At 43.9% G+C, this 25,032-nt stretch overlaps 1 protein-coding gene across 7 annotated transcripts in view; it reads right to left on the reverse strand.

Annotated features, from left to right (window-relative positions):
- The window catches only part of EHMT1 (euchromatic histone lysine methyltransferase 1), a 144,487-nt gene that overhangs the window by 91,806 nt on the left and 27,649 nt on the right, over nt 1-25,032 (reverse strand). The gene's annotated exons all lie outside the window — the stretch shown is intronic.

The raw sequence follows: 25,032 nt of genomic DNA on the forward strand, positions 1-25,032 counted from the left end.
GCACCTGGTAGCTCAGTTGGTCAGGCATCTGCCTTCAGCTCAGGTCATGGTCCCAGAGTCCTGGGATTGAGCCCCACATCAGGCTCCCTGGGGAATCTGCTTCTCCCTCTAACTGTCCCCACTCTGGTGCTCTCTTTCATTCTCTCACAAACAAATAAATAAAATCTTAGGAAAAAAAAAAGGAAAAGTGTACCCCAACATCCCTGCACAGCCCACCTCGAGCCCCGAGGTTCTAGCCACATACCCCACAGCAGGACTGGCACCGTTCCATAGTTCAAGGTCACGGTCTTGTTCCTCTCTTGACTAAAATGGGTACAACTACACAAAACCCAGCTAAGAGGGCTGAGAAGACTGCAGAATGCTTTAAATGATCGGCAACACTTACGAAATATTGGCTATTATCACTGCTTAATGTATTTAATACATATATCAAAAAGATACGTATAAAACCTGCTATTTGCCGGACACACACTTACCACTCGGCCTCCAAATTCAACTGTTCAAACACAAGCCCCATGCCAAGCGTGACTCCAGCCCTAGTCGCCTGATTCTGCCACTGCTCTCTCCTCTCCATCCATGCCCTAATTTCCCTTTCCCAAAGATCCCATTACTGTCACTGCTTTAAAGCTCTGCCAAGACCTGTTCCCAAACAGGTGAGTCCTGCCCCAAGACTCAGGCCACCCCCCGGGGGCTGCCACACTCACACCAATCCTCCCACTTGAGACTTCTCTTAAGGCCCTCCACGAGTCTACAATATTACACTCTTGAAAGAGGCCCTGGCCCGCCTGCACCCGCCCACTCCCTCATCACCAGCTCTGAGGCCAACCCCACTCCCAAGTGCTCACAGGCCCTGCTTCACCGGAGCCCAAGAGCATCACTCACAGCTAACACACAGGGCAGGTGAATGTACAAGGTCATCTGACTCTTCTCCAATGCAAAACACGCCTCTAGAAGAATGTTTCTTCATTTCTTACTTTTATAAGAACTCCCTTCTAAAGTTAAAATACATATATATTGTTTAGAAAAAGCCACATGACAAACACCACTGGAAATACCCAAAGGTACGTATAAATATACTTCATGAATGCCAATAAAGGGGTCCTTCTCCTGACAATATTCTGGCACCTTCACCAGTATCAGCCTATTGTTTCCTACAATTCCCACTTGATGCCTTTTCCACAATCTTCCAGGCAGCACAATCAACCTTCTCATTAGTTCTATTTTGCACTTCAACTGAATCAGCAATTTCCCGTGGATTTTTAGTAAACTGTGCTTCATTTATATTTCAGGAAACACTAACATTTTTAAACCCCTGGATTAAAGGAGTAAGGGAACAAAATGACCAGAGCCAAGGAGGCACAAACCCATGATCCCTGATTGGAGAGGACAAGGCTGAGAGATGGTGCCCATGCCACACCTATTAGGATGGCCCTGGTCCAAACAAACCAAAACAAGTGTTGGCAACAATGTGGAGATGCTTAAACCCTCATGCACTGCTTGTGGGAATGCAAAATGATGTGGCTCCTGTGGAAAACAGTCCGGTGGTTCTTCAAAAAAGTTAAAGAATGATCACATGACTCAGCAATTCTATTCCTGAGTATATACTCCAAAGACTGAAAACACAGTCAAACTTGTACACCAAAGTTCATAGCACTCCAAAATAATTCAAAAGAGGAGCGCCTGGATGGCTCAGTCAGTTAGGCATCCTACTCTTGATCTCAGCTCAGGTCTTGATCTCAGGGTCACATGTTCAGGCCCTGCACTGGAGCCTACTTTAAAAAAAAAATCAAAAGATGGGGAAAAAACTCATGTGTTCATCAGCAGATGAATAAACAAAATGTGGTCTGTGTGTGCAATGGAATATTACTCAGCCAGATAAAAGAAATGGAGGTTCTGGCACAGGCTACAACATGGATGGCCCTTGAGAATATTATGCTGAGTGAAATGCCAGACACAAACAAAAGCCAGATACAAAACGACAAATAATTCTACTTATGGGAAATATTTAGTTTAGGCAAATTCACAGAGACAAAAAAAAGGAAAGGGGAGTTATTGCTTAATGGGTACAGTCTCTGCCTGGGGTGATGAAAATGTTCATCATAAAGACAGAGATGATGGCCATACAACACCTGTAAGCATACTTAGTGCTATCCAAAAGTAGGGTTACAAATGGCTGAAATGATAAGACTCATGTTTAAGTATATTTTACTACAAACAAAAAAAAGGGGGGAGGAGATCAAGAGGTGTGCCAGGTGTGCCTTTGATGCAATCATGGACTTTAACAGAGCCAACGCAATTCTCAGAAAGGATTCCTTTACAAGGAGAGATGGAAGCGAATACAAATCAAAATATAATACTACTTGTGTAGGAAAAAAACAGGATTAGCACACTAGTGCTCACAACACGACATTATAAACTGTAATTTTTCAAAGAGATGTACTAATCTCCTGATGTTGACAGCCATTTTACAGCTCTAAGAAATCCACACTAACAGAATTAGGAGTAGTGGGGCATCTGGGATGCAACCTCAACTCAAATGGCTCAGGAAAAAAAATCATCTTTCAACTTTCCTATTAAGTTTGATAGTGTTTCAAAAGAAAAGGAAAAGCAATTATATACACAGGAAAAAGTGAAATATCTACAGAAAACGACTACACATTTTCGGTAGGCTCAAGTCTCTGTAAAACCACAGAGAAGGAGAGATCTGGATGTTTATACACCAAACCCTTACAGAAGCTGTGGGGACAGAGTGTGAAGGGTTACGGGGACTGGGAGGGCAGGTCTGACCTTAACAGGACTGGATTTTCAAAAGGAAAATTCATATATTATTGCATGCCTTTACATTTTTAAGTAAAAGAAATGAATTGGGAAAAACTAAAAAGTGAAAACTGCCCATAAGGCAACTACTTTAACATCTATGCATAGCCTTCCACACACTTTTTAGTGCAAGTATGCTCATAAAGGTACAACCGACACAGATCCTACCAATGGGATGCCACAGATACTGCTAAGGAACCATCTTCCCCTTAACTAACGTGAGCAAATAAATTTTTGCCACCACAGTCGCAGCAGCAACGGGCTTAGAGTACCCACTGTGCACTCGCCCCCGACACAGGACCCGACTGAGACTTCCACAGCGTCTCAGCATCATAAACAACCTTGAAGTGAACATCTTCACTTAATATACTCCTCTGCATGTAGTTCTCTGTAAATTTCTCTAGAAAGGCTGTAAAATAAGGAATAGTGCTAGAAATTAAAGCTAAGCTTTCTTTTACACAAAAGATACACCATAAGTCTCAGCAGGGAGAATCTTAACCAGACTGCATGCTTCGCGTGGAGCTGGAAGCAGGGCCTAATCTCACAACTAGGGCCCTGGACAGAGAGGTATTTTTCTCCTTCTTAAGACTGAACTACTAAGTCAGTAAAGTGTCTGCCTTCAGCTCAGGTCATGATCTCAGGGTCCTGAGATGGAGTCCCATGTTGGGCTTCCTGCTCAGCAGGGAGCTTGCTCCTCCCACTGCCCCATCCCCTACCCCCGCTCCTGTGCTCTCTCTGTCTCTAATGAATAAATTTTTTAAAATATTTTTTTAAAAAGACTGAACTACTTTAAAAACATTTTGGAAAATAACTCCCTTTCCTTCTCATGTTCCTCTGTGCTAAATTAAGCAATTCAGTCTCAACTGTAAGAGAAAGGAACCTTCCCCCGTCCCAGTCCCACTTTACAAGGGGCAGGAGCCCCAAGCCCAAGAAACAAACAGCATGAGGCCAGACCACATGGTCTGTCTGCCCTAGACACAGGAGAACAGGTGGGGTCTACACATCTAAGGAGCTGGCAACAGAGCAGATCAGAGAAGACATGAAGCACTGGAGTGATCAGAAACACTTCCTCCCAGCCAGCCTCAAGGGCTCACATCACTGAATGTCACTGTTTTTAGACCAAATCATTAAGTAGTAACTCAGTTGATTCCTAATATCCTTTGCAGGCACATGAACCTCCATTGTTTTCCAAGTCAGCTCTCATGCCACAGCTTAGGTGATGACACAAAGCACTACACAACTCTGATTTACATGAACAACCTGTTTTTCTGAAGTCCAAACTTAAACAGAGTTAAATCACATTACCAAAAAGATGTCTATGGAATATGCCATTTGCACAATACCCCTTCTGCCCTGGAGTTCCACCAACAGGTTCATGTCCCGCTGTGTGGCCTTAATGAACCTGCACATAACAGGAACATCAGCTCTTTCTACTATCTCTTGTCTATAAATGTTATTTTAACGATTCTTATTAATGCATTATATTCCATGTCCCTGCTAGTAGCCCATAATAGCAGCTTTCCTAACCCGACTTTAACAAAGTCTCGGAAACAAGAATGCTTGTCAAGTGGTGAGCTCACTAACCCATGTAAGTAAGAGGGGCCCTATGAAACAGAAACATGATCCCAGCTCTTATGCTTATCACTATAACTGTATCAAGTGGCAGCACTGAGCAACACCTAGAATCCACAAAAGTCAGGCTGCGGAGAGGGTATGCCTTTAGGGTAATTGTTATTTCTTTTTTTATTTTTATTTATTTATTTATTTTTTATTTATTTTATTTTTTTATTCATAGAGACACACACAGAGAGAGAGAGCGAGAGAGGCAGAGACACAGGCAGAGGGAGAAGCAGGCTCCATGCAGAGAGCCTGACGTGGGACTCGATCAAGGGTCTCCAGGAACTCACCCTAGGCTGCAGGCGGCGCTAAACCGCTGTGCCACCGGGGCTGCCCTATTTTTATTTTTTTAAAAGATTTATTTATTTGAGAGAGAGCATGAGTGGAGGGCAGAGGGAGAGGGAGAGAATCTTAACCAGAGTGCATGCTTCACGTGGAGCCAGAAGCAGGGCCTAATCTCACAACCATGAGGTCACAACCTGAGCCAAAACTAAAAATTAGATGCTTAACTGACTGAGGTGACTATTTTTCTGTTAGCACCATGAACTAAACAGCCTGGTGCATTGGGGGGGCGGAGGGGGGACGCGCCACCTAAGCAAGGTAGCCCGCCTTTGGACTATGACCCCACCTCCAGCCATGGGTATCTGGGGACCTCAGTGGAGCATCCTCCCAGGGGTGGCTCACAGCTGCCTGAGAAAGGCCTCACTAGGAAGGCAGAGTTCTCAGCACAAGGAAGCCCTAATCCCCCCAAGTCCCTGGTAATGTGAGGTAATGTGTGGTTCGTTTCTACCACCTGGTCCATTTCTTTCTCCACTGAGGCAAATGGGAGGCCCCAACATTTCCTAGGCAGGACACCTAGTTTATCAGGGAGCACACCAAATGACTGGCAAAGCCCCCAGAGAGATAAAACCAGGTAGTGTTGGGGGGGAACACCTGGGGGGCTCAGGGGTTGGACAGCTCCCTTCAGCTCAGGGCGTGATCCCAGGATCCTGGAATTAAGTCCCACATCAGGCTCCCCACAGGGAGTCTGCTTCTCCCTCTGCCTATGTCTCTGTCTCTCTGTGTCTCTCATGAATAAATAAATAAAATCTTAAAAAAAAAAAAATTCTGCCACCACAGACTGAACTAGAAAAGGATAAAAGCAAATTTCTAAATAGAGAAAAATGGGGGGATCCCTGGGTGGCGCAGCAGTTTGGCGCCTGCCTTTGGCCCAGGGTGCGATCCTGGAGACCCGGGATCGAATCCCACATCGGGCTCCCGGTGCATGGAGCCTGCTTCTCCCTCTGCCTATGTCTCTGCCTCTCTCTCTCTCTCTCTCTGTTGACTATCATAAAAAAAAAAAAGAGAGAGAGAGAGAGAGAAATGCCATGACTTCTTAGACATCATACATTTTCGATCAAGAACAGTAATAAACCTGGGCAGCCTGGGTGGCTTGGCGGTTTAGCGTGCCTTCAGCCCAGGGCCTGATCCTGGAGACCCGGGATCAAGTCCTATGTCAGGCTCCCTGCATGGAGCCTGCTTCTCCCTCCGCCTGTGTCTCTGTCTCTCTGTTTCTTATGAGTAAATAAATAAAATCTTAAAAAAAAAAAAGAACAGTAATAAACCATCATTTCCTTACACACACACACACACACACACATACACACACACACACAAAGGGTTGGTATTAGGTATTAGGAAGAAAAAACAATTCACTTGAAATATTTAACTTTTTAAGATTTTTAAGTATTTTATATATCCCAAACCCAGTGACTACTGTAAAGGAAAATGATTTTTACTGTTTCGTTAGTATCCTGCATCATGAAAACAGGGGTTGACATAAACACACACCAACCCCTGGGCTCACTCTAAAGCCCCAAACTTGGATAAGCAAAATGTCTCACTATCCAAATGCCTCAGTGGTCATGCAGAGAACACAAAAGTCAGATCTGGTTGGTCAAAATCTTATAGGGAAACACAGAATGGGTGCCTCCAATACGGTGACTATACTCGCTTCAAGGCTGAGTCTTGAGGGATGACACAGAGGCTTCCCAGGGACACTGGGGCAACAACCTGGAAATTGGGAAATACGAGGGTAGTGGATGATCCAATATTTCTGGAGAAAACATGAACATTTTTGCTGCCCACCAATTATAAAGGAATGTAAGTATAGTATTTTTGTGATGTTATACCCATAATACATTAAGCCAAACTATAGTTCCTCAAGAAGACCAATTATTTTTGGACAAAAAAAAAAATTTGTAGGCTAGGCAATACAGATACTACGAAATTTTAGCAAAATCCCAGAGCTTAAGGATGAGTACGGTTCTCAGGATTCCAGTTCATTCCTGTATACTGAAGTGCTGGTTATACATACAGCAAATAGATGAAACGATGGTTTGTAAGACAGAACTGCACATGTCCCTCAGACTTAGGGCTCTCTGACAAGTGGCAGTGCTAGTTTCTATCATCCACCACGGCTGCTAAGAAAACCTAATGGACAATAATTTTATAAAGGCAACATGGTATTAATTCAAAACACTGAATGTGTACAGTGCAATTTCAACCTTTCTTAATGGAAATAATTGAATACAATATATAATTAAAAGGTGCTCAGTGTGATGTTTCTTATAGCATAAGCAACAAAAATCTCCTCCACAAGTTAAGACTTCCAAATATTTGATAGGACAATTATATTCAACAGTCATGACAATGACTCTGTGAAAGAAAATCTACCATAGCCTATGAAAATTACTAGTTTTCCTTAAATATATGTAAAACAGACTAGAAACAGTCACATGTAAAAATAAGAACGTGATACAGAGAGAATTTCAAACAATAGGAAGAGGAAATAATAATAACGGCCACTGCGACAGCTGGCTAGCCATGGGGAGAGGTCATCGTATGCACAAATCAACAGGTGCAATGGTTAAAGACAGAGCAATGCAGTCACACGAGCACTAGAGGACACTGAATGACCCTGAGATGAGGAACCCATTCTAAGCCTAACTCCAAGACCAGGAGTCACAGAAGAAAAGCTTCACAGATTTAAGGACCCAAACATTTTAAACATTTCTGTAGCAAAATAAATAAGTAAACTCTAAAAGACTGAAACAATGTATGCAGTTTAAGGTTACCCTTAACTCTGGAGTGGGAAGAAGTAGTAACTCTAAGTCCCTTTATAGAGACAAAGACAACCCACAAAACAACAGGCATGAGAACTACCCCAGGAATGCAAGGTTAATTTAACATTGGAAAGTCAGTTAATTAACATAATAAATATTAACAGATTATCGGACAGGGGTGCCTGGGTGGCTCAGTCAGTTAAACATCCAACTCTTGATTTCAGCTCAAGTCATTATCTCAGGATCATGAGATCAAGCTCCATGTTGTGCTCCACACCAGGCATGAAGTCTGCTTAAGATTCTCTCTCTCCAGGGCACCTGGGTGTTCTGTCAGTTAAACATCTGCCTTTGGGTCAGGTCATGATCCTAGGGTCCTGGGATACCCCCACATCAGGAAGCCTGCTTCTCTCTCTCCCTCAGCCTGCCACTCCCCCTGCTTGTGCTCTCTTTCTCCCTGTCAAATAAATAAATAAAATTAAAAAAAAAAACTCTCTTTCTCCCTCTCCCCCCACAATCATGCATGCATGCATATGTTCTCTCTAAAGAAATAGAGTATCAGACAAAAACCACAATGATTAAAAAAAAAAAAAACCCACAATGATCATCTCAATATATGCAGAGAAAGCATCTGACAAAATTCTTTCATGATTTGCAAAGATGCACTGGGGGTTCCAGTTAATGTAATATGGGAGGGAGGGAAGAGGTCGTCTAATACACGTAAGAAAAAGTAAGTTACCCATAATCCTACCACCAATAGTAAAAAAACTTAGTATATCCCTTGCAGGTTTTTTACCTGAACATATTATACGACATACATGCTTTTAATCTATTTTTTTCATTGAACATGACAAAAGTCTCTATAACATCATTTGCAAGACATGCAATAGTGCTGCTGCCAACTCCACTTAGTTATTATGAACACCATCAAAGCTAACCATGCATGCTCCCAACATCGTAAGGGTTTTCAATCACGCTCCAAGCTCCCTCTTCATGCAGGTGCCCTGTTGTGTGTCTCCTGCATTTTCCACCAAATCCCATGGCCACCTTCTTCCTGTAAACTGCATCATCCCCAACGTCGCCAGTACAAGAAGTCTAACTTTTCTGCCTTCAATCTCTGTCCTTTCCCACTTTATATCTACCCTGAAGTTATCTTTCTAGAACTGTGACCTCACAACTATCTGAAAACACCCAGTGCTTCCCACCACCCATGGATTCCAGTTCCCATCTCCCAGCATAGCCCAAAGGGCATTTTGGCACTTGAAGCCAGGAGTTTGCTGGCCAAATCAAGCCCAGGCCCATTTTTGTAGTTCCCATATGCTAAAGATGGTTTTTATACTTTATTTTAGTTATGAAATTAAAAAAAAAAAAGGCATTAAAACTGCATGTGGCCTGCATACCTGGCCCTTTCCAGGAAAAGTCTGACCCTTGACATAGCCCAACAATTTTTAGACCCCAAAAGCCTGTCAAACATCCATAAGTGTGGAATGCATCAAGCTACTGAGAATGGCTTGAACAGAGCCTCTGAGTCTCTGGCCACTGGCTGTATCCATTGGCTAGCTTTCGTCCTCAAAGATCCAATTCTGCCACTCAGCCTTGCAGGCCTACACAGTTCTGGCTTATCACACATGCTGCACTGAGACTGCCTACACATCTCTCTGTCTCATCAGAAGGGAGGTCTCTAAGAAGCACATGTTTTGATGTATTCACCTATGCAACCCAGTACCTAGCATAATACTTGGTACATAACACATATTCCAGGACTTTTTGAAGAATATACTTTAAAATGATGATTAAATGTAAAATGCAGGCCTCTGACATCAACAGACAAGCCATGTGGTAACAGGAAGATTGCACAAAGTAATGTACAATGAGCCCCCTGGGTGATGTGAACTTGTTCTTTAAGACTGGACACAAGAACAAAGGAAAGCTCCAGAGCTGAGCACTGAGTGTACTGGGACACTGCAGGCTATGAGTGAGCTGGAGGGAATGCCATGTGCAGGGCTGAGGGAGCAGGGGGCCTGGAGAGCCCAGGATGGGCTTCAGTTTCTGTCATCCTAACATTCCTTGATAGATGTCAGTAAATTCTTTTTTTTTTTTTTTTTAAAGATTTTATTTATTTATTCATGATAGTCACACACACAGGGAGAGAGAGGCAGAGACACAGGCAGAGGGAGAAGCAGGCTCCACACAGGGAGCCCGACGCGGGATTCAATCCCGGGTCTCCAAAATTGCGCCCCGGGCCAAAGGCAGGCACCAAACCGCTGTGCCACCCAGGGATCCCAGTAAATTCTTTATAGTTCTTTTGGCTCCTAGAATTTGCTTCCTAAAATACAGCCACATGAAGAGACCGGTGATCATGGAGCCCTGTGGTGACAGGTGTACAGCTCTCATCAGGTGTCTAACAAACAGCAGGTGCTGCTGTTGGTCCTTGATGCTTGCTCTGCTTCAGGACCAAGGACCATGTCTTCCTGGTTTAGAAATTCTCCCTGCCAGACCTCCACATCTCGCTATCACCCATTTCCTCTCACTGTACGTCAGAGAGAGGGAACAGAGCAGCTTTAACTGGTCACCACCCGTCTCAGCCCCCTGGGTGAATCTAAGTCCAGGACAAAACACTGGCCTGCCCTAGATCACTGACTTCAACTGCAGTCTCCTGAGAACAATGGAGTCACTAGAAAGGACCCGTAAACTTGCAGGCCCTCCCAGTACTGGCTGAGGGCTAAGTAAATAATATATTACCACATATTTAAGCTATTTTTTTACATTAGTAGTATTACTATATTCACAGTAATTTTATCATTTTCTATCCTCTCAATTAATACATACTTTTCACAATTGTTACCATTGACAATAGCCTTAAGACTTCTTTGATGTAAGAAAAAACTTTCTAATATATGAGAACAACTGGCAATCTCTGATATAGACTCTCTAAGGGCAGGATTTCCCCTTCTACCAGGTTCTGAAATCACCAGCCCTCAGCCCTTGGTGAGGCCACGTGGCACAGCGTCAGAGCACTGGGCTGAGGAGGACTGACAGTAACTGGTCATGGCCCCTGTGCATGTCCTCAGAGCCACTGCTCAACACCGGCTCCAGCTCTCCCTCCAATTAAAGTGCAGCTTTACTGGAACAGAATTTATTATATACCAAGAAAAAAAGAGAAGCCTAGTCCTCTTTTCAGAACAAAAGAGAGAACAAAAGCAACAATTCTAGCTGAAACACCATGAATATCAAGGCAGGGGAGACAGAGGTGTGAGACTCTAAACCCCAGGAAGCAGCAGTGGTATCTGCCTATCACCACAGAATATCCCAGTATGAGCACATATACAACAGGTGCTCAATAAATAAATACGGAGAATATAAGTATTCTTACACTCTCAAGGACATCATTCTACAAAGTGGCACTGTGCTGACCTGAAAGGAAGATGTGGCCTTTGTGATGCACTCCCTGTAAAAATGCTTAGAAAATCCCAATGGAGACCACATTCTGGCTTATTAGAACAATGGTACCATCTGGTGGTTAAAAGAATAAGTGCAGGCTACAGGCAGAAAGCCACAGAAATATGTTAATAAATGTCCTTTATAATCAGAAAGATTCTTGGAAAAAGACCACATTCCCAATTATATTGGAGATTTAAAAAAAAAAATCTTTCCACAATACTGCTTTGTAACAGGATTGAAACAACATGAGAAAAACACATTTATAGCAGAATTTCATCCAAAACCCTTATTTTGACAAAAAGCCTGCATATGGTTTAAAAAAAAAAAAAGTAAGCCAAGAGCAGAATACTTTGAAGCATATGACACAAAAATGTGAAATTTATCCCCCGTCAGAATGTAAGCTCCATGAGAAATAAGAATATTGTTGGTTCCTCACTGCTGGACTACCACGCCCTTCAATTCACAAAATAAAACAGTAGTTTTCAAACCCTCCAGTCCCAGGACCAGGTAATACTCTATCAAGTACTGAGCATCCCAAAAAGATTTTGCTCCTATAGATCACAGCTGTTGACATGTACCATGCTGGAAATCAAAACAGAAAACCTTAAAATCATCAACACGTCCTTTAAAAATAACAATAAACACATCACATGTTAACATAAAGTATTTCTACAAAAAGTAACTGATTTTCAAAAAACGAGAGGTGTGTGTCATTCCTTTACAAGTTTGCAAATATCTCTTCTGGCTTAAGAGCTAGATTCTCACACATCCTGCATCACATAGCCATCCTCTACAAGTGTGCACTCCACAGCCCCGACACCAGAGTGGGAAAGGTGAATGATGCCCCAATATTAACACGAAGACAGTCTGACCTTCCACAACTCGAAGGAGCTTGGGGACCTGCTACTGTGTCTAGGATGAGGTAGGTGCTAATGGAGCTTTGCCAGGGGGAGGGACAAGCGACAGAGCCTGGCACAGTGTTGAGGAGCTGGTAAAAGACAGGGGACAGAGAAAGACCAAGCGCAGCCAAGTGCAAGAGGGGTGAGGCCTGGTGCACCCTTATTTTATACTGATTACAAGCGTATGATGTAACTGTCTTAGGTAGCTCAGTTTTGACAGCATATTACCTAAACTCAGAGTCATCTTCCTTTCGCGTGTTTACTCTATTTTTTTTTAAATAATGATCATGAATTACACGAATTGAATTGCAGATAAATGAGGGTTTCTATTAAATTTTCTGTAAAACCAATACATGCTCATTTTTAAAAACTTACTATATTCCAAAATATATGACAAAAATCAATACATGGGAGCCTGGGTGGCTCAGTGGGTTAAGTGTCTGCCTTCAGCTCAGGTCATGATCTCCGGGTCCTGGGACTGAGCCTGCTTCTCCCTCTCCCTCTGCCCCTCTCCTCCAATCATGCTCTCTCGCTCAAATAAATAAAATCTTTTTTAAAAAAACAAAACAAGCAAAAAGCCTTACTTTAAAAAAAACAACACTGTCAATCTAGCAATTCAGAATATCTAAGTTAACTACTGGTATATTTCCATTTCTTTCCTAAACTTAGTATGAAATTTTTAAAACTGATGTTCAACTGTAAAGTATACAAGTGCTTACAAAGTAACTATAAGAGGAAACCCTCAGTAATCCATTATTTAAACTCTATAAGGATCCCACCACCGCAGCAAATACACAGTGGGTCTTGGAAGAGCTCCTCATTGAAATGAAGCAGCCCCAGTACACTCTGCTACATGCGACAGCACTGGGTCTGGAATAAAAAGAATCACAACAGTGGCTATAGACAGAGCAGGAGCACAAGTGTCACCCGACTGCAGAGCACACCACAGCCCAGCCCTGCCCACACCAAGAAACATCAGAGTGCGCCTGCCTATATCCTACAGAAGCAGCCCTCAGAAGGCAGATGGTGGAAGGATGACACCCCCTCCCTGGGCCCTGATATGAGAACAGGCTCAGGAGAGGAGCCCCAGAACTGTGCCTGCCCTCCTAGCACACCAGGGGTGGGGCGCATGGTCAATGACCAGAGACCAGTCAGTCAAAAGGGGGTGGGAGCATCTGGAAGGAGGGAGAGGTCACAGGGCGTAAGAACATCCATGAAGGGCTGGTGATGATGGAGGCTGTTAGCAGATGCTGGGCAGTGCTCAGAGCCCCCCCCAGACTGGGGTCAGGAAAGGCCTAGGGGCCTTGACAAGGGTTCTATTAGACACTGGGGGGTGGGGGCGCCCTATCAGGCTGGAGGCTGTAAGAGATAGCAGCAGGAGAGGACACTTGCACACAATGAACACAGACAAATCCCTGGAGGGGTTCGGTGCAAGAACAGAGAGATAGGATGGGAGCTGGTGGGGAAGTAGGATATATTTTTTTAATGATAGGGAGTCAGTGCATTTGTATGCTGATGGGAACATAACAAAGAGAGCAAAAAAGTGAAGGTGTGAGGAGAGGAGGTATGGGGGACTAGGTGGGTGAAGTACAGGGGGTAGAGAAGTGCTACAGCAACAAGCACAACACACCCTGGGCTACCTGCCTACCTCAGCAGGCAAGGGGCAGAGTGGGCAAGTGCACATGTGGTTGGAGGGGGGATGCTTTTTTCCTTATCCCCCCCCCCAAGTCTCAGTGGAGCAGGAAGCAAGGTTGGGGGAGGGGGGCATGTTGAGAGCATGGCCAGGTTCGACTAGGTGTGAAGGACACAGGAACCCACACCCTCCCATCTAACCCCAGTCCTAGCATTCCTCACTCTGGCTCTGCATAGCCCATGAGTCCCCATGGCCCCTGTGAGCCTCTCTCCTTACTCAGCTCCCCTGAGCAAACCCTCACTATAAGAGCAAAGCCTGGGGACGTGTCACCCTGTCAATCCTGGTCTGAAGCTGAGTCCAGCCCGCTCAGTACCCCTCAGGCACACTAGGGGGATGTGCCCACCTCAGGGCCTGGGAACTGGCTTCTCTTTCTTGCCAGAACCCACTCCCTTACCTCCTTTAAGTATTTGATCAAATAGCACTTTCACAGGAGAAACAATAAAAAGAGTAGATAAACTGGGGTGCCTGGCTGGCTCTGTCAGGAGAGCAAACTCATGCAGTCCTGTTGAGCCCCGTAAGGCACGGTTTGCTTCAAAAAAAAAAAAAAAAAAAAAAAGTAGATAAACTGGACTTTCATCAGAAACAAACATGTTTGTGCTTCTCCAAAGGGCACTATCAAGAAAGTAAAAAGCCAACCCACAAAATGGGGAATAAATATTTCTTCTTATCAACATTACAAAAAATAATACTAGCATTATTCATAATAGCAAAGAATGGCAATAATCCAAATGTCCATCAGTCAGTGAACAGGACACACACAGTGTGCTCTGGCGAACTGTGGACAGGGAGTCGACCATGGAAAGGAATAGGGTACAGATACATATAAAACAAGACAAACCCTGAACACAGCACAAGTGAAAGGAACCAGTCACAGAGGACCAAATACTACAGAATTCCACTTATATGAAAAGTCCAGAGTCTGCATGTCTCCAGAGACAGGACATAGATGCCTGGTTGCCAGGGTTAAGGGCAGGAGAAAATGGGAGTGACTGCAGCACACGATTTCCTTCCTGGATGATGAAAATGTTCTGGGTATTCTGTGCTCTGTTCTCTGACAGACCCATTTCTAGACTAGTCATTCTGTTATAGAATAAGTACTGAACATACAATGGATGGATAGGTAGGGGAGTCGGTGGATGCGAGGACAGACGGGGGAGGGGTGGATTATGGGGGAGTTGATGGGGATGAGGGTGGATAGGGGTGGGTAGAAAGTGGATGGGGGAGGCTGGGGGGTGCGAGGATGGGAAGATGGGGAGAATGGGAGGGAGGAATATTCCTCTTCTATAAAGAAAGAGCCTGAAGTCCCATGTTAGGCTCCTGGGGGTGGATAGCCAGGCACCCAAAGCCATCTTCCCTATTGGCACCCCTTCTTCCTTGGTCATCCTCCTCCTGTGTGCCCACACCCCAACCAGTCTCACTGCTTCCCCAAGGCAGAAAAGGAATGTGTTCTTCAAAAAGCCTATAAAGTGGCTATGAGCTGTCCTTCAGACACCATCTCGCTTTTCTTTTTTATATTTTTTAAAGGTTTTATTTATGTATTCAAGACAGAGAGAGAGAAAGTGAGAGAGCAAGTGAGAGTACAAGCAGAGGGAGCTGCAGAGGAAGAGACAGAAGCAGACTCCCTGCTGAGCAGGGAGCCCAATGCAGGAATCAATCCCAGGACCCTGAGCTCATGACCTGAGCCAAAGGCAGATGCTTCACTGACTAAGCCACCCAGGCGCCCCTCACTTTTCTTTTTTAAAGAAAGTCTGTGAAATAGAAATGTGTCAGGAGAAATGGACCTCCAGGAAGTCCCTCACGCCATCTGTCACAACACTAAAGGGTGGTTTTTTCCGAAGGTGAGCCAGTCTGGATAGGCTCTTCCCTGGATTCTGTGAAGCTCACCGAGCAGCATGCATCCTACATAAGATGAATTCCTACATGGTTTCATATGCCAAAAACCTGGACCACTGTGATGAACAGTATCACAGCACATCCTTCCTCCCCTAGTTCTCTAAAGAGAAGACAAAATGTTTGACTGAATTTTATTTTTAATTTTAAAAATCCACCATAACTTTTTACTTCACTTAAACTTTTTCACTTTGGTTATGTTGTTTTCTCTTAATGTCATGGTCCACAGATGATTCATGCTGCTTCAAGGAGATAAAAATCTGCTAACATTTAAAAAAAAAAAAAAAACAACAACACTAAAATCCTCTTAAAATGAAAAGCAAATGTCTACCTAAGTGAGGCCTCCCCCTGGCCCTGCCTCCCCCCACCTCCATGCCTAGGCTCTGACTCCATCTTGGGGCTGCAGTCACCTGCCAATGGTCTCCATTCCTCCCTTCCCACAGAGGGACCCTTCACCTAAGGGAGAGGGGGAGAGGGAGGAATGGAGGGAGGAGGAGGGCAAAGGAGGGAAAGAGAGGGTGGACAGCAGAGAAGGAGGAAGGAGGAGATGGGGGAGGAGGGAGAGGAGGAGGCTGGGGAGGGAGAAAGAGGAAGGAGAGAGGAGGGAGGGGAGGAGGGAGACAGAAGGAGAAGGGAAAGAGGAGGGGGGAGCTGGAAGAGAGGGAGGCAGAGGAGAAGGCAGGAGAGGTGGCGAGAACCCGCCCATGCACAGGGTACCACCTCAACAGGGCCTAGGGAAACAGTTCCTCTAAAAGCACACTTTCCACTCAGAAAATAAGGAAACCCTCCCTCATGGGCTGAGCTGCTACCAGGAACCAGCAGTGGAACTGCTGTCACAGGTGCTCAGTTGGCCCGCAGACCTGGTCCCTGTCGCAACCACCACCCACAAGGGTGCCATCTATCTTCGCACAGGGCCTGGGTCCACTGGCCCTGAGGCCAAGGGCAGGCACAAAGAAGCTGTCCCTATTGTTCCATCTTCCTCATTCTGCCTGCTAAGGCTGAGTTTCCTCAGATCTAGGAGAGTAACCTACCCTCCCCCACCCTGTTGTTCCAAGAACACAGTTCTAGAACAGAGGCCGAAGAACCAATCTGTTCCACCCCTGCTATTTCCAATAAATAAAAGCCCCTCCGTAGGTTGCCCCCCCCCCAGATGTGTGTGTCTTGCACGTGCTCGTATACAGTCTTGCTTTTCTATGGAAAAGCTCAGGAGACCCATGGGGAAGCTCTGCTGCCTTGCGTCTCCATACATCTTGGCCTCCTTCTTGTCATTCTGAGGAAAATGGAATCTCCCCACCACCAAGGCAGACAGGGCCCTCCTGCAATCTCAACACGTGCCCAGAGGTTCCATGAGGCACGGCACACCTTCCAAGGGGCACTCTTGGGCACTATCAGTGCCAGTCTCTTGCCCGGAGCTGACAGACTTCTTTCTCCTCAGCCTGAGCAGAAATGAGCCAAGTGCAACAGAACATGGCCAGATCCTCTATTCACAGCCTGGCTGGTGCCCGGCCCTACACTCTCTCCCTCCTGCCCGCCTGCTCCCCATCCCCCTAGAGGCCACTGTGGGGAAGGGAAGGACAAAACAAGGCAATATCATAGGGGGAGGGTTAAAGCAAAAACTTCCAGGACTTTCTTATAAACATTCAAGCAAAAATACTGGCTTATCATCAGCACAACTGAAAAAGTTGGAGCTTTCTCCTGCAACAAAGAACAGGAGAATGGGCCTGACCTGCTTTGATGTGCTTTTCAGTACTCAGAGCTCTGGAAGGACTGCTCACCCCCATTCCCAAGAAAATGCACAGTCTGGTGGCAAGACACCAAAACAAGGGTATTCTGCAGAGGGTGGGGCAAGGAAGTGACATCCTCCACCCCCCCCCCCGTGCCCCACCTCCTAGGCCCTGCCCCCAGCCTCAGAACTCCTGCGCAAAGCGGGTAACCCAGGGAAGACAAATAGGAAACACCGTGTTCCATGCATGTACCTCTATCACTTTTCCCTCCTGCTCGGCAGGGTTGTTGACCTTGGCCAATCACAGACAGACTACAGCAGCTCCACTCTGGCTCCTCCTCAGAAGGCTGGCCTCCAGCACCTCAGCACCCCTTTTCCAGTATCTGCAACCACCTTCTGAAATGGAGGGTTCAGGCAGGGAACAGGCCAGAGGTGTGGGCCTACAGTGCACCTGAAACCCCTCAGGTGTTTACCACAGTTTTAAGTAACTTGAGTTTTCTCAGAAGAAACCATTTGACTGCATATTTATTGTCTTCACCCTAAAAATGGGGAAGTTTTTCTACAGAAACCATCGATAGGCCTCATCCCACACCTACACAAATAAATAATATCAATAATAGCCATTGCTCTTAGGGTTTCTTGAGATCAGCTCTGTGTAAAAGATACTAACAAAAACCTAGGATAGGAATCTGAGGTCACGTCTAAAGGAACAAGAGCCATTTTCCCAGCCCTGTCATAAGGAACTCACCTTAGAGATGACCTCTAGAGCCAAGAATCCAATGACCAAATCACAGGGAAGCAAACCTAAAGCTTGCCATGCACATCAGACACTTTGCTGAAGTGCTTCCGTCCTCCTCCGTGCAAGCAAGCCTTAGGGTGGCCCTCAGTGCCCCTACTCTGCTATGCAGGGAGAAAGGTTAGCTGGTCTCCTCCCAAATGTTATGCGTATTCCACTCCCGAGTTTCCCCTTCCCCTTTACGGAAGAGACCCTTTCACAGCTGTGTCAGCCCTCCAATCCAGTCTAAGTCATCGCTGTTAAGACAAAACTAATATTTGACACCCATTTTTTTTAGGGAGGCAATATTTTAAAAGAAATGTATTCAGGTTTCAATCAAACTGCACAATAAAACCACAAATATTACTTCCTATTTTTGAGGTTATGTGAAAATAAATAATACAATCTTCATACACATGCTCTTCTGTAAATTCCCTACCCATTCTCTGTACTTCTGGTTGAATGCTGGTATTGACTGGGGCCTGTGGGATGTGGCTTGAACCCCAGAACCGTTATAGGGAGGGTATCAAATCAAAGACCATGGCAAACAAGCCAGAAAAATGAACAGCGAGTCATTCTTCTTTAAGCATATGGGTTCCACTCAGCCAAGAGCAAACCAAGAAGGCACCAGACTCAGACACAAACCAGAAGTTCAGATGTAGAACAAGGGTCAACAGAGTGATGGTCCCTCACAAACCTAACTGCAGCTCATACAGAGCAGATGACAATCCTACCCCACCCTCAGCTCCCACTCCTCAAACTGACAAAGGACAGAAAAGGCAGGCAGACCAAAGAAAAATAAATGCATATGCTAATGAAAATAAATGTCTCTGCTCACTCATTATTAAAAAAATATATATTTAAAGCAACAAAAATATCATTTTGCACCTATCTAAACAAAAAAATGTTAAAAGTCTTTTAATATGAGAGTATGGATAAACAGGCAATTCTCAAATACTACTGGTATGAAAAAATTAATGAAACCTCTTTGGGGGCAACCTGACCACATTTATAAAATGTTAACATATACATAACCCTTGGCAGAGCAACTGTTCCTCTTAGTTTCCTCTGATATCTCTGCAAACGTTCTCCAAATCATACCTCAAAGGATATTCAGCCTTCTTTCCAGACTAGATCACCTAAGAATCCACCAACTAGATACAGAAATAGTTACAGCCCCACAAGGAAATACTAAAAAGCTGATGTGCTGCTGGGAAAAGCCGTGGAGACAAACTCAAGGTAGGGCACAGAACAGTATGTCTGTGAGATCCCTATAAGAACAGAGACAGTGGCATGTGCACAAAAATCTTCGGGGAAGGAATTATAAGAAATTATTAATAGTATGTGACCTTTTTAAGATTAAATGAACAGAAAGGGAGGCAGAAAGTTACCTTGCAATATGAGTCTTTTCTTACTATTTAACTTTCTTTTTCTTTCTCTCTTATTTTGGGCCTCAAGTGTACCAAGAACTCTGATCCATCCAGCTTTGTACATGGCACACTGGCAAGACCAGGTCATGCTTTTCTTCACTCACTCAGTTCTTCAATCATATAATAAGTATCCATTAACCCACCAGCTACGTGGTCACCCAGGGCCACCACCTCTACCTCTTCCTACGCAAAGTAACTATCCAAACAGAACCTGTGGGCTGCAATACTTTTTTTTTTAAGATTTTTTTTTTTTTCATGAGAGACACAGGAGGAGGGAGAAGCAGGCTCCATGCCAGGAGCCCGACGTGGGACTCGATCCCAGGACTCCAGGATCATGCCCTGGGGCAAAGGAAGGCACCAAACCACTGAGCCACCCAGGGATCCCTGTGCAATACTTTTTCTTTCTTTTTTTTTTTTTAAATGGGCTAACAACAAACCCATCTAAAGAAGGTGCCTGGGTGGCTCAGTCAGTTAACCCCCTGATTCTGGGTTTCAGCTCAGGTCATGATCTCAGAGTAGTAGGATCCTGCATCAGGCTCCAAGTTGGATTCTGCTTGAGATTCTCTCTCTCCTTCTGCCCCTCCCCCCATCTCTCTCCCTCTCCCTAAAATAAAGGTATAAATGAACAAGAAAATGAACCCAAAAAAGAAAAGACAATAAAACTGCTGTTACAAATATACATGAAAACTTATAAGCAAAATAGCAGCAACTTGAATTCAAAAGCATATAAAATACTACCAGGCATTACGGGGTGTATCCCAGGTATACAAGTGTGATTGAACTTTATTATTCATAAATGTAATTTACCACATTAATAGTTTTCTTTTTTTTAATGTAGAAAATGTATTGGTAAAATTCAGTACCTAAGTATGATGTTAAAAAATAAGTTAGGAATACAATTTTCCTTTTCTGATAAAGAATATTAAAAAACTAATAGAGTAAATCCCATCCTGTGATACTGCACTTTATTATAGGAAATATATATTTGGTCTTCCTACCATTTCTGGCTCACAGCCCCCAAAATGCTGACGCAGGTGTCTTCTGTTATGTTAGTAAGGTGACTTTTGGGAAGCACTAAAGGATGGGGCTGGTTGCCAAAGAAGCCAACCACAGGATCAAAGGGATGGAACTTCCAGTCCCATCCAGACCTCTGGGGAGGGTAGAGCAGTTGGAGGCTGAATCAATTGCCGGGGGCTAATGAGTTAATCAAGCATGCCTATGTAATGAAATCTCCATAAAAAGCCAAAAGGACAGGGTCCAGTTGGTGAACACATGGAAATTTTCAGGAAAAGGGGTGCACCTGGTGAGGGCATGGAAGCTACCCGCCCTTCCCACACACCTACACCCCATCTCTTCCATTGGGCTGTTCCTGAGTTGTATCTGTTTATAATAAACCAGTAATCCAGTGAGATGTTTCTCTGATTTCTATAAGCCATTCTAGCAAATTAATCAAACCTAAGAAAAGGTCGTTGGAAACTCCAATCTGTAGCCAGTCAGTCAGAAGCACAGGTGACAAGCTGGACTCACGGCTGGCATCTGAAACCAGAGGGGGGACAGTCTTGTAGGACTCAACACAACCTGTGGAACATGATGCTTTCTCCAGGTAGTGCCAGAATTGAGCTGACTTTTGAACACCCTGTTGGTATTGGTGAGTTGCTTGGTGCTGTGTGTGGCACTGCCCCTACCTACACTGGAACTGGGCTGAGTAACCCTCAAACATATTGTAAATGCATTTCCTACAAAATCAAGAATAATCATGGAAAGCAAATAAAAATTAGACATAGGAATAGAGATAGAGACTGACAGAGCAAATGTGGTCAAATGTTAACACCTGGGGCATCTGAAGGAAGGGCATATGGAAATGCTGCGTGTTATTTTTGCAGGACTTTGTACATTTGAAATTAACTGAAAAGTTCTTAAAATAATAAAAATAAACAAAACCAAGAACAAGGACATCTACCAGCACTGCTTCGACTCAACACTATACTTGGAATGCTAAGCGGTACAATCAGACAAGAACTGTGCAGGCTGAAGGTCGAAAAGGAAGAGATAACACTATTACTGCTTGCAGGTCACATGACTTACAAATGACCAGGATGACAGCAGAGCTCAGCAAGATGGCCCTAAGTAAGGGCAGACAGTCAGTTAGTGGCCTTGCTATACACCACCAGTGAGCAATTAGACATGGCAATTACAAAGACAACAGCATTGACAATGGCATCAGAGACATCGGTGACAGGAATAACCCTACAAAACATGGGCCTCTATAGGAAAAAACACAGTTCACTGAGACTTATTTAAAAAATTAAATGAATAGAGAGATATACTTCACAAACAGGAAGGCACAATACTGAGATGTCCCTTCTCATCCAATTGATCTACAGATTCAATGCAAGTCCAATTAACATCCCAACACTAACATTATTTTTCATGAGCTTTGAGAATTCTGAAATTTATATTAAAGAATAAATAAAAAAGCAAGCTGGCCAAAGGCATAAACCCAGAAAGAGACTCACATACATGTGAACTCCAGGGTGTGGAACATCAGACTGACAGGTAAACAAAGGCCTGCCCACTACCTGAAGCTGGGAAGAAATCATGCAGCACATGAAAAAAAAAAAAAAAAAAAAGGACACTGAATCCGTCCCTACTCATACTACTTATTTTAAAAACAATTTTAGGGGCACCTGAGCGGCACTGTCACCTGGTTAAGTGTCCAACTCTTGGTCTGGGCTCAGGTCGCGAACTCAGGTTTTGAGATTGAACCCCACGTCAGTCTGTGCTCAGCACAGAGTCTGCTTGAGACAATCTCTCCATCCCCCTCTACCCCTCCCCACCTAAAATAAATAAGTCGTCTTTAAAAAATGTTAAAATTGTTTTGAACACAAGAAAAATGTCAACTCTAGAAGAAATAAGGAATTGAATATCAAAATCTAAACTAAGAAGGGTGCCTGGTAGGCTTCATTGGAGAAGCACTCGACTCTTCATCTAGAGTTGTGAGTTCAAGCTCCATGCTGAGTGTAAACATTACTTAAAAATTGGGCACCCCGGGTGGCTCAGTGGTTTAGCGCTGCCTTCAGCCCAGGGCGTGATCCTGGAGACCCGGGATCAAGTCTCGCATCAGGCTCCCTGCATGGAGCCTGCTTCTCCCTCTGCCTGTGTCTCCCTCTCTCTATATGTCTCTCATGAATAAATAAATAAAATCTTAAAAAAAATAAAAAATAAAAAGAAATAAAATATTTAGGGGCACCTGGATGGCTCAGTTGGTTAAGCATCTGCCTTCAGCTCGAGTCATGATCTCAAGGTCCTAGGGTGGAGCCCCATGTCAGGCTCCCTACTCAGTGGGGAGTCTGCTTCTCCCTCTCCCTCTGGCCCTACACCCACCCCTTGCTCGTGCTCATGCTCTCTCTCTCTCAAATAAAATAAAAAATAAACAAAATCTTTAAAAAATAAAATCTTTTAAAAAACCCACAACTGCAAAATCAAAGTACAAAGCCCCCAAAATGGACAAACGACATCTACATATTTCACAAAAAAAGGATATATACTCAGTCAATAAACACAAGAGATGTTCAATGTTATTAGCAATCAAGGGAATACAACTTAAGATGAGATGTCATTTCACTCTCAAAGGACCCACACCAAACCAGATGAGGCTAGCCTTGGAAGGGGTGGGGCCCAGCAACTCTGTGCACTGCTGGATAGTGTCACCAACTCGGCCCTCTGCAGCAGCTGTGCAGTCTCTCCCAAAGTTGAACACTTACACACCCAATGACCTGGCAATGCCACTCACTCAGGAAAAAGAAGAGCATGGAAATGTTCTAGGCAGCACAGGACTCAATTTTTCAAAAGGCAAGGGGAAAAAGAGAAAAAAAAAAAAAACTCTGGAAACTGAAATGTCCCTCAGTGGGAGAGTGGATGAAAAAATTCAGGTGTTTTCACAGTAAAAGACTGGAAAGCCGACAAAATAAATTACTGGCAACGTGCAATACAAATACACCTTAGCAATATTAAGTAAAAAGGAAATCCCAGAAAATTACACATAGATATATAGCCTGTAAAATCAAAAACTATTAAAATTAAAATATCTACTTTTTAAGGCAGCCCAGGTGGCTCAGCAGTTTAATGCCACCTTCAGCCCAGGGCATGATCCTGGAGTCCCGGGATTGAGTCCCACATCGGGCTCCCTGCATGGAGCCCGCTTCTCCCTCTGCCTGTGTCTCTGCCTCTCTCTCTCTGTGTCTCTTGTGAATAAATAAAATATTTTTTTAAATCTACTTTTTAGAAAACAAGTAACTACAATGAAACTATAAAAAAGCAAACAAGGGGGGGTGCCTAGGTGGCTCAGTAGGTTGAGCATCTGCCTCAGCTCAGGTCATGATCTCAGGGTCCTGGGATAGAGCCCCACATCAGGCAGAGAGTCTGCTTCTTCTGCCCCTGCTCTTGTGCTCTCGCTCTTGTGTCTCTGTCTCTCTCCACCCCCGCCCCAAAATAAATAAAATCTTAAAAAAAAAAAAAAAAAAAGCATGCAAGGGAACGATAGGCACAAGATTCAGAACAATGATAAAGTTTTCCAAACAGGTGTGTTTGTGTATGCATGAATGTGAGAGTACATATTTTTTAAATGTGCCAATAATGATTATCTGGGTCATGAAATTATAAGCAATTTTCTTTGCATTAATATAAAAAATAAATGCCACTTAAAGATCAAAATTTTTTGTATCACTTTAAGATTTCCCTTACGCAATCTTATAAAAAGCTGTCAATTTGTGAGCATTCATCCAAATATTTATAATGAAAATGTTTTATAAAAAAAAATTTATATACTTTGTTTCAATTAAAGAACAACTGTCAATAAAATAATATGACATTAAGATTTGTAAAAACTAAAAAGCACAATTAGGAATGCTTTATATATTGGACTTGGTAGAACCTCACAGTAGACAAGAAAACAGAAACAATTTTTAGAAAACAATATACATCATGGGAAAAAAAAGCCACTTACAAATAAATATGTACACTGGGGACTGACATTTATATGTAAAATTCCTAAAATATATGTACAGAACAGTCTAGAAGGAGCTGAATTCCTGCTAAGGACAGGCAATAAGTCTACAGAGAGACACATCACATGCACATTCTAAAATGAAGGGGACAGGACATCACACCCCTTAAAAACATGAAAAAAACAAAAGACAATTTCAGATAAATAAACCAAGGCAAAGGGACAGAGTAACACAGGGCAGCGACTTTAGATATGATGAACAAGAACATTCTGATTACAAGGACAGCAAACACTCAGGCTAGACAGGGAGGAGCCCCGTAAGCACCAGGCCAGGCTGGTCCACCAGCCCTTGATAAGCAAGGGTCTAACTTTCTGATTACAGCAATGATTTTAAGGGGGGGAGGGGAGTAATGTGAGAGCAGTTTTGCTCTAGTGTTTAAGGACCCCTCTGGATTCCTGGTAGAGAATGAATCATAAGGGCAAGAGTGAACAACCAGAATCCTGCAATGGTCCTAGAGACAAAAGCAGGATCATCAAGCTCAGAGAAGTGCCCAGACTCCAGCTACAGTCTCTCTAAACAGGCAGTTCTTGGGATACCTGGGTGGCTCAGTCGATTGGGCATCTGCATTCAGTTCAGGTCA

Source organism: Canis lupus, chromosome 9 (assembly GCF_003254725.2).
Source record: "Canis lupus dingo isolate Sandy chromosome 9, ASM325472v2, whole genome shotgun sequence".
In the NCBI taxonomy this organism is placed as follows: domain Eukaryota; kingdom Metazoa; phylum Chordata; class Mammalia; order Carnivora; family Canidae; genus Canis; species Canis lupus.